Consider the following 9775-nt stretch of genomic DNA (forward strand, 5'->3'; position numbering starts at 1 on the left):
TATTTTTTTTTTTTTAGTAGGGATGGGTTTTCACCATGTTGGCCTGGCTGGTCTCAAACTCCTGACCTCAGGTGATCCACCCGCCTTGGCCTCCCAAAATGCTGGGATTATAGGCATGAGCCACCAGGCCCGGCCTGAAGGCATAATTTAAAAGTCACCTTCTCTATGAAGCCTCCACAGTTTCTAGGCAAGTGTAACCCTTCCTTGTGTGACCACAGCACTTACCATGGTATGCTCTCGTTAGTCTCTTTACATGCCTCTTCACTACAGAGTCTGGGAGCCTCTCCAGGGCAGGGCTGTATCTTGATTCACTTTTATGTCCATTATGGACACCCTGCACAGGACCTGATATTAAATATTGAAATAATGAGTTTTTAAATGTCTCAATTTCTTGCATTGGTTCTGACTTTCAATATAACTCTTACTATACTACAGGCGCTAAAACCTGAACCCTTTAGCTCATAAATAATTCATACTAAATTTATGTATTATGTATATGTATCTGCTTAAACCCTGATGATGTCAATGCTGGGATTATTCTTTCAGACCAACCTGCTATTCTTGTTTTGTTTTACATTTGATTTCAGTTGATCCTGCCTGGTAAGAGTGCAAGTAAAATCTACATTCTAAACCAAAACCACCAGCAGGATTTTACGCTGCATTCTCTATCCACCCCGTGCATATCTGCTCCCCAGACCATTTCTGAGCTTTGTGGGAAGAAACTGAGCTAAAAGAAAACGTTGTTGTTTTAAGTTCCAGCTGTTTACACTGTTGCAACCATTAGCACTTTCTGAATTAATACCTGCAAGATAAATGCTACCTTGAGCAATGGTTTTGAAATCCTTGACTCTATGCCATTAAAAATGCTAAGACAGGGAAAAATGAAACCTTCCCTAGAAAATGTCTTTTGCCCAAAAAGTTGCCTGAGAGGTAATGTTGTCAAATGTGGACTTTACCCCAAAATGGCAGTGGAATTTGTACCAGAGGAGAGGGTGGTCTATCGGGGCTAAAAATGATACCCCAAAGTGAAGGACTTAAAAGCAGCCTCAGAAGCAAAGTCTCTGTCTAGCTTTTTTCTCCCCTCCTGTCTCACTCTCATTCTCCCTTAAAGGAAGCCATAGAAACTGGAATCCTTCTTCCCCGAGGTAGGCCATAAAAACCAGAATCTTTTCCCCAAAACCAGCCTGAAAGCCTAAAAATTTTACTCTAATCTTCTCCTTCCCTTCCCTTTCTCTTTCTTGCTAACCGCTAGCCATAAAGAAATTAAGACCCTCATTCTAGGAAGGTCCTACCCCACCCCATAGAAGGAATGTCATATAGAAAGGCCAAGAAGAAATCGGAACGGACAGACCTTGCTGGGTTTCCCCATTCAGCCTGTTAGCACTGGATCATACCCCTTTTGTCCAATCATATTTCTACACAGCTTTCCATACTTCATTGAACCTAACCATAAAAATGGGCCAAGAACGGGTGGCTCATACCTATAACCCCAGCATTTTGGGAGGCCGAGGTGGAACATCACTTGAGCCCAGAAGTTACAGGTTACAGTGAGCTATGATCAGGACATTGCACTCCAGCCTGAGCTACAGAGTGAGACCCTAAATCAAAAATAAAACTACTAGTAAAGGAATAGTTGCCCCTATATCTTTGGGTCTTGCTCCTGTGTCACATAAAACTATGATCAAATAAATTTGTTATGCTTTTCTCTTGTTAATTTGCTTTTGTTGGAGAGGTGTCAGCTGTTACTCTTATGATAGGAAGGAAAGAAATCACCCCTTTTTGCTCCCTACAGTACCAAGAACCTAAAAATAAGATTTTATAAAACTTTGAATCAGATTCTTCTAAAACCAATCTTATTTATTTTACCACCCCAAGACAGAATTGTTTGGTTCCACTAACTTGTGAAATTTTCTTTTGAAATGATAAAGAATAAACACTTATGAGGTATACACTGTGTGCTAAATGCAGGTTGAATATCTGTTTTCCAGAATGCTTGGGACCAGAAGTGTTTTGGATTTCAGATTTTGAATATGTCCACTATACTTACTTACCCATTGAGCATCCCAAATTCAAAAGTCTAAAATGCTCCAATGAGAATTTCCTATAAGCATCATGTCAGTGTTCCGAAAATTTGGAGCACCTGATTTCGGATGCTCAATGTGTACTAGCTTTATATGCATTGTCTCATTTATTCACCATAGCTATCTATTACATAGGCAGTATTATTTTCTGTTGACAGATGAGAAAACAGAATCCCATTGTAATCCAGTAGCTAGCCAAAGGTCACATGACCAGTGAGTAGAAGAGTTGTGATTTGGGCCTAGGCAAGTCTAATTTCAGGGTTCTCATGCTTACTTACTACTTAATCCTATAGGAAAGGAGTATTTATTTTTAAATGGAACCCATCAGTTATTTCAGTAAAGTTAATAATGTACTTTTTCAGTCTTTCAAAATTGCATTGATTTGTGCTTTTCCACTAGTGTACTCATATCCCACATGTGCCTTCATAAGCTGGTTTTACAGCTTACTCTTTAATTGAAAAGCACTTTATGACTAAAAGCAAACTTCTTAATGAAAGATCATAATGTGTCTGTGGCTCCGAGTTAAGGCAACATGAACTATAACCAGGCAGAGAGTCTCATTCTTAGAATTATTGTTCAGAGGGGATCAAGGATAGATAAGTAACTTTCACATGAGAAATATTATTATATTGTGATATAACAAAAAATATATATATTGGTCATTATGGTTCCTGGCTTACAGCTTCTAAAACTCTTGTAATTTCCTCAGTGATTAGAGCTATAGGATCATTTTTGATTTTATTTGGGTTTTGTTCTTAGTTCCTGAAATAGCTCCAGATAAAGGTGAAAAAAGTGTCTTTTGTTACTCATAAGATGTCCCCTTCAACCACACCTGGGTTTATGTTAATGAAGCAATTTTTGGAAAGCCCCTAGATAACTGCAGGATGGGAGCTGGTTGCTATGGAAACTTAAGTGTGTGTGTGTGTGTGTGTGTGTGTGTGTGTGTGTCTAGACTAGAGGGTTGGAATTTTCAGCGCCACCTGGACCTTTGACCTTTTGGGAGTGGAGAAGAACTGAAAACTGACTTAATTACCAATGCTAATGATTTAATCAATCAGGCCTATATAATGATGCCTTTATGGAAACCCAAAAGGATGGAGTTCAGAGGCCTTCCAGGTTGATGAACAAGAACACATTCACCTGCTGTAGGGGTGGGTATACCCCAAAACTCCATAGGTACAGAAGCTTCTATACTCAGGACCCTTCTGGATCTTACCCTATGTATCTCTTCATCTGGCTATTTATTTGCATCCTTTAATATATCCTTTGTAATAAACTAGTAATCTAGAAAGTAAGCTTTTCCTGAGCTCTGTAGGCAATTCTAGTAAATGATTAAACCTGAGGAGGAGTTATGGGAACCTTGATTTGTAGCCAAGTTGGACAGAAGTGGTATATATCCTAATATAACATGGGAACCTGCCACCTATGATTGGCATGTGAAATTGGGGGATGGGGAAGCAGTCTTGTGGGACTGAGCCCTTAGCCTGTGGGGTCTAATGCTATTTTCAGGTAATATCAGAACTGAGTTAAATTATAGGATACCAGTCAGTATCCATTGGAGAACTGAATTATTGTGAGGAAAACCCCACACGTTTGGAGGCTAAAAGTATTGATGTGAGTAGTAGCATATAGGAGTTTTTTCCTATATGCGTATGTAGTGGAAGTTTAAAGTAAAAAGTTTTGTATTGTCAGGACTGACTTCTTTGCACCTAAATATCACTGCTATAACTATTACTAAGGAATAGTTGCTTGCTTTTATGTATTCGGCACCTGCAGCTACTGTTCTAAAAAGTTTGCTTGTGTTAACTTATTAATTAAATCTACAAATGACTGGCTGTACCCATGAAGTGAGTTATTCTAAAGACAATGGAACATTTAAATGGTTTAGAAATTTTTGGATTAAAAATACATTAATAATATCTCCTTAAGAATGTGACTGATTTTTTTCCGGGGCTCAAATTTTTCAGTCTTTTCCTAACACCATATTTTATTATGCACACACAATATGCCATAGAGCCTCTCAGATCACAACTTAACATTGAATTGCCTCAAATTTAAGTGGCATCAGCCCTGACAAAGCATCTAATTTTAAGCCTAAGCAATTGTGTCTTTGTTTTGAATGAGAAACTGGCCTCTCTTTGAGGCATGAAGATCCATGGCTCAGGAAAACTTATCAGGGTAGTGAAATTGAAGATGTTCTTGTTACACACATAAACATGATTCTCTCTTTGAAAAATTATTGTGGACGGTGCTTTGTACGTTTAGGAAATGCCGTAGCCATGCCCACATGCTCTCTCCATGAAAGCCACCACCCATCCTGAGGTATGATTCATCTTTTTTTTTTTTTTTTTGAGCGTTTTTGGAGTTTATTTCTTAGTTTCCTGAATCTCTTTAGGAAACAACATCAGCAACAACAAAGCCTGATTTCCCTTCTCAGTATCAGTGATAGTATTAATGGCCATTTTTGCTGTTAGTGAAAAGAACGTAAGCTGGAATTGATGAGACCTGGATTCCAGTGATACTTCTTTCATTGACTAACTTTGTGACTTGGGACAAATCTCTTAATATCTTTGTATCCTCAGTCCTCATCTGAAAGTGAGAGGATTGGGAAAGATGTCTTCTTAGGGCTCGTTTGGCATGAGAATATACATAGATCTTAAAATTATACACGTTTATCCTCCTTAGATTTCAGTCAATAATGGATATTACCACCAGCATTTAATCAAGGAAGCAGGAAGTTATCCATCGCTGCTGGCTGCTATCCACAGGAATTCTGTCTAGAGGCAGGGCAGACCAGTCAGCCAGTATCTTCCCGAAGTACCTTTGTCTTCCACCATCCATTCCCCCTGAGAGAACTTTCCTCTAGTGAGGCATTTCTAAGCCGCTCTCCATAGAACTCTACCCCTTGAGATATCCTGAGAAATAGGAATCTATGGTCAAATTTGTTTGGGAAGTACTATGTCCTCCTTGAAGATTCACAATGCATATTAATATGCTTAGGGCTTTGAGAAGTCCTGTATTAAAAATGCTTGTTAAACTTTGCTCAACCTAGCATTTCTTTAACTTCACTTGGCCATGGAGCTATTTCCTTTATTACACCTATCGACATTCCAAAAGAATAAAATTCCTCAGAAAAGAATATTTTGTTGTTTTTGAGTTAAAGACTGCAGAGCCTTCATAAGACTTTTCTTGTTGGAAAGAGAAGGGAATTGTGGGCTCTATAACTTTTAATGAATGTCTGTCAAGATAAGCCCTCTTGGTAGATGTTTTCTTCAGCTATTTTCCTTACAAACATCAGCCATAATGGAGTGCCTGTCATCTTTAATAGGACAAAGAACACCCATTCTCATTGGTAATAGTGCAGCTTTGTTCCTTTACACTGAGGAATAGTTCCCTGGCTTTTACACACTCTTGTTAGCCTCTGGGTTCCATGACATCCTTTCAGAAATAGCTGAAACTGATATACAACATACACATATTCTGAGCACAAAAAGATGACATAGAATAGTCTATTATTGGTGACTGTTGGAAGACAGTTCTCTATGGGTCTCTAGTGTTTTTGTACCGTTTCTTCCAAAATAAATGTTCAAGGATGTTTGTACAGTGAACAGCCTTGAAAGATAGAGATAACGTCTTTCTGTGGAGCAAAAGCCAGACATGTTTACTGTCCAGTATAATAAAGATAATGTTTTTCCCCAAAGCAAATGGGAAGCATAGTTACTGCTCATAAAAAGTTGACATTCCTTAAGCTTAGGATTCCTCTTCTATAACACAGTCCACTGTGGAGTTAGGTGCTTTCTGGCTCTCTTTGCTTCTCCCTGTGGGAAGTGGGTCTCCAGTAACTGATAGAAAAATGCTGATACTTTGGATACTGCTATTGAAGTGAGTAGTAAACTTTCTTTTGTCTCTGACCCAGAACTTTTCATGTGTTATACCAGCATCCAAGAAAGTGTAGCAGGCTAATAATTTAGTTTCCAAGGATAAGAAAATTTCAGAGCCTCCACATTTCTTAACAACAACTAGCTTTTTCCTCTCTACTAGGTGGAAATTGACGGGATAACTTGATATCCTTATCTGCTCGCCCTCTCTGAATCATTCCTGATCTAATGAATATTCTCTCATATGAATGCTTTTCTAGGCCTGTTGTGGCATTTTTTTTTTTTTTCTGTTCTGTTGCCCAGGTTGGAGTGCAGCGGCGCAATCTCAGCTCACTGCAACCTCCGCCTCCCGGGTTCAAATGATTCTGCTGCCTCAGCCTCCCAAGTAGCTGGGACTACAGGTGCGTACCACCATGCCTGGCTAATTTTTTGTAAATTTTAGTAGAGATGGAGTTTCACTGTGTTAGCCAAGATGGTCTCGATCTCCTGACCTCGCGATCTGCCTGCTGTGGCCTCCCAAAGTGCTGGGATTACAGGCGTGAGCCATTGTGCCTGGCCTCTCTTTTGGCATTTATGATAGTCTTCCATCCTTGTTTCTGAGGAAGATTCAATAGAGAGCTATTAGAAGTTATATACTCTAATTAAGGAATTTCAAAGAAAAGCCACCGTTAATTTAAAGTCCAGCATGATAACATTTCATTACAATGATGAGACAATATTTTATATTCTATTTTATTTTGAAAAATTATTTAAAAAATCAATTCTCAGTGAAAAGGAATTACCATGTTACATTAAAGAATGTGTGTGTGTGTGTGTGTGTGTGTGTGTGTGTCTGAGTTAGTTGCATTGATAGCTTCCAAAAGAAAAATAGAGGAGAACACTAGGGTTCAGATAAGATGAACTGCTTCCAGTGACCAAAAGGAGGAGTATTTAACCACAACATGAAAACAGCTTATGGTCTCATTTAGGAGACTGAAAACATCTCTGATCTCTTAAGTGTCTCCAATATTCTTTGGCTTGTAAAATGCTCCAGATAATAGCTATTTGCATCTGATCTGGTATCATTTTATATTAACTATTCATTTTATTGGCTTAACCAGAATTCAAAATTATACCTTCTATAATAATGTTTCTGATCATTTGCTTTGAAACAAACACTTTCTGATTGAAAAATTGTCAGAGACTTTAAAGTATAACAGTTTTGATTTGAAAACAACCAGGTCTGCACATTTATAAGAGGTAGGCTGACAACTTGCTGCGGTGATTTGAATGATACAGACAAGGTAGCTGATTAACATTTGTTGAGGTTTTACTCTATGTCGGGCATGATGTTAAAGATTTTACATGTATTATTTCATTTCATCCATGTAACAACAGGATAACAGAGGTAATATTATTATTCCCATTTCACAGATAGGGAGTCTGAGCCACATACAGGTAATGTCACTTGCCCAGCCTCATGCTGCTAGTAAGTGGCACAGCCAAGAGTACAACCCAGACAGCCTGACTCGAAAGCCCACACTCTTATCATGCCCTTTCTATCTTAAAACTTCACAGTATTTTAAACTGCTGGAAAATGTCATTTTTTCCCCTAGAGTGCTAAACAAAAATAAACAATGTTGCTTATCTAGAGTTTCATACCTAATTATCTTCACATATACAATGTTTTTGATCTTCATTTCTCTACAGTGAATATATTTCAGGATCATTAAGGGTGAATTGGTATCCATCAGTCCATGTTGACTGAGAAAAAAAGATACTGTATAGCCCATTTTGAGTAGGGAGACCTTCTAGTTATGCTGCTTGGAAATGTTTCACATAAGGTTTTGTTGTATCCCAAACTCCTAACATAGTTGCATTTGAAAAATCATTTAGTAACCTAAAATAAATACCAAGAGATGTTGAGTATCTTTAAGTCTATATCCAAAGAGGGAGGAAAGAGCAGCAATATTTTAAAAGTTACTTATTCTCTACCTGGGGATGTTTTCATTTTTCATGATTATAAGGAATATTACTGCCAGCCCCAAACTGCCCAATTTCCAGAGTCCCCAGATGGGCACATTGTGATGCTGCCTAGGCTATAAGTCACATCACAATACTCTTCCTCAGATCAGACTGGCAGCTCAGCCTCTACAGTTTCCCAAGGAGGGTGAGGTGGGGAGTGGTGCAAGACTTCTGAGTCCTTTCAGGGGAAAGGAATTTTTAAAATCTTGTATGATTATTTCTTAGGATGATGAGGAAATCATTTAATATACAACCTTTATAGCTTGCCTAGCCTCTCAGACTCCAAAATGATTTATAAAAAATAGCAATAGAAAGGTTTAATGCAAAATTCTCTGCAACGTTAGATCTACACAGTGTCCTGGCTACTGAAAACAAATAGTGTGATACACATTTCAGATGCAAAAGCAAGTTTCACTTCTAGCATCCGCTGACACCATTTTCACAAGAAAATGAGGAGTCGTCATGGTCTTTGCTGAGAAACTTTTGTGAAGATTGGTGGATATTTTTCTCTCTTTCTGTTAAGACCTTGAAGAATGGAATTGAGTAGAACTTACTTTCTGTTTCTGTTATCTAAAGTGAATTAAGAGGTTTAAGAGAAGCAAGTGTGAATCTCCTGATCTTGTGAAATCTCAAGTAGCTAAAAGGAAGTATTGACATTTTTTAACTGGAAGTATTTGAATTTACCTGGATTTAAACCTGCATTGGCATTTTTTATAACATATATGATGACTGAATTTCTGTAGATCCCATAGGAAATCACCTATTTGTTTTGGAAAAATCATCTTCCTGAACTTTGTGGGTCTTTAATCAAATTTGCACATGGCTCTGATGGGTTTATAGCTCTTTACTGCCTCCCTGATTTTGCATGTGTCTTTATACCACCTCCTAATTTCTTACTTCCTTTTTCTCCTTATCACTATACTCTCTTTCTCTCCAAATTCCATCAGTCTTTAAATGTTCACTTCAAATTCTATCTTCATAAAGTTTTTCTCACACCTTCTTTTCTGTAAACTCTTTCCTGTGGTTTGAATGTTTGTGTCCCCTCAAAATTCATACGATGAAACCTAGTTCCCAGTGTGATAATATTAAGAGGTGGGGCCTTTGGGAAGTGATTAGGCCATTAGATTTCCAGCATCATGAATGGCATTAATGCCCTCATGATAGAGGCTTTAGGGAGCTTATCCCTTTTGCCATATGAAGATGCAGCAAAGAGGCAGCAAAAAGGTACCATTTATGAAGCAGAGAATAAGCCCTTACCAGCCACCAAATCTGCTGGCGCCTTGACCCGAACTTCTCAGCCTCCAGAACTATGAGCAATAAATGTTTATAAATTACTCAGTCTAAGGCATTTTTTTCATAGCAGTTCAAAGGGACTAAAACACTCTATAGTCATTAATCATCTCTCTTACCTTCCATACCTATAAGAACTTAAATAAGTTGCTTAACTTCTCTGAGCCTCAGTTTCCCAAGAAATAAATGGGGATAATTATAGTGCCTACTTTATAGTCTGGTTGTGAGGGTTAGATTATTTAATACATATAAAATATTAGAACAGAGACTGACACATTGTAAGCATGTGACAAACATTAATTTTTGTTAATATTTAATGGCGAATTGCATCCTTATTTTAAACAGTTTTCCATTTTTTTCTATTTTCCACATGGTACAGGTTAAAATTTGTTGATTTAATTTAATTGTGTATAGTATAATGCCAAAGGAAATCTTTCTTTAAATTTTTAATTATATTGTAAAGAGTTACCAATTGACAGTTTTCTGTCAGCTTAATTATAATAAAATATTTAAAAAGTAAAC

At 37.7% G+C, this 9775-nt stretch overlaps 1 protein-coding gene across 3 annotated transcripts in view; it reads right to left on the reverse strand.

The window, feature by feature from the left end:
- LRRC8C (leucine rich repeat containing 8 VRAC subunit C) overlaps positions 1–9775 on the reverse strand; it is a 116153-nt gene that overhangs the window by 102458 nt on the left and 3920 nt on the right. The window contains exons 1-2 of one of the 3 annotated variants that reach the window (XM_017891260.1): positions 7934–7983; positions 226–345 (exon numbers count right to left, since the gene is read on the reverse strand). The exons of 1 other annotated variant lie outside the window; for it this stretch is intronic. The gene's annotated coding sequence lies outside the window, so the exon portion shown is untranslated. Of the gene's footprint in view, positions 1–225; positions 346–7933; positions 7984–9775 lie in introns of those variants that run through there. One more of the 3 variants, XM_017891259.1, reaches the window with a different exon arrangement.

This window comes from Rhinopithecus bieti, unplaced genomic scaffold (assembly GCF_001698545.2).
Source record: "Rhinopithecus bieti isolate Rb0 unplaced genomic scaffold, ASM169854v2 scaffold_19858, whole genome shotgun sequence".
In the NCBI taxonomy this organism is placed as follows: domain Eukaryota; kingdom Metazoa; phylum Chordata; class Mammalia; order Primates; family Cercopithecidae; genus Rhinopithecus; species Rhinopithecus bieti.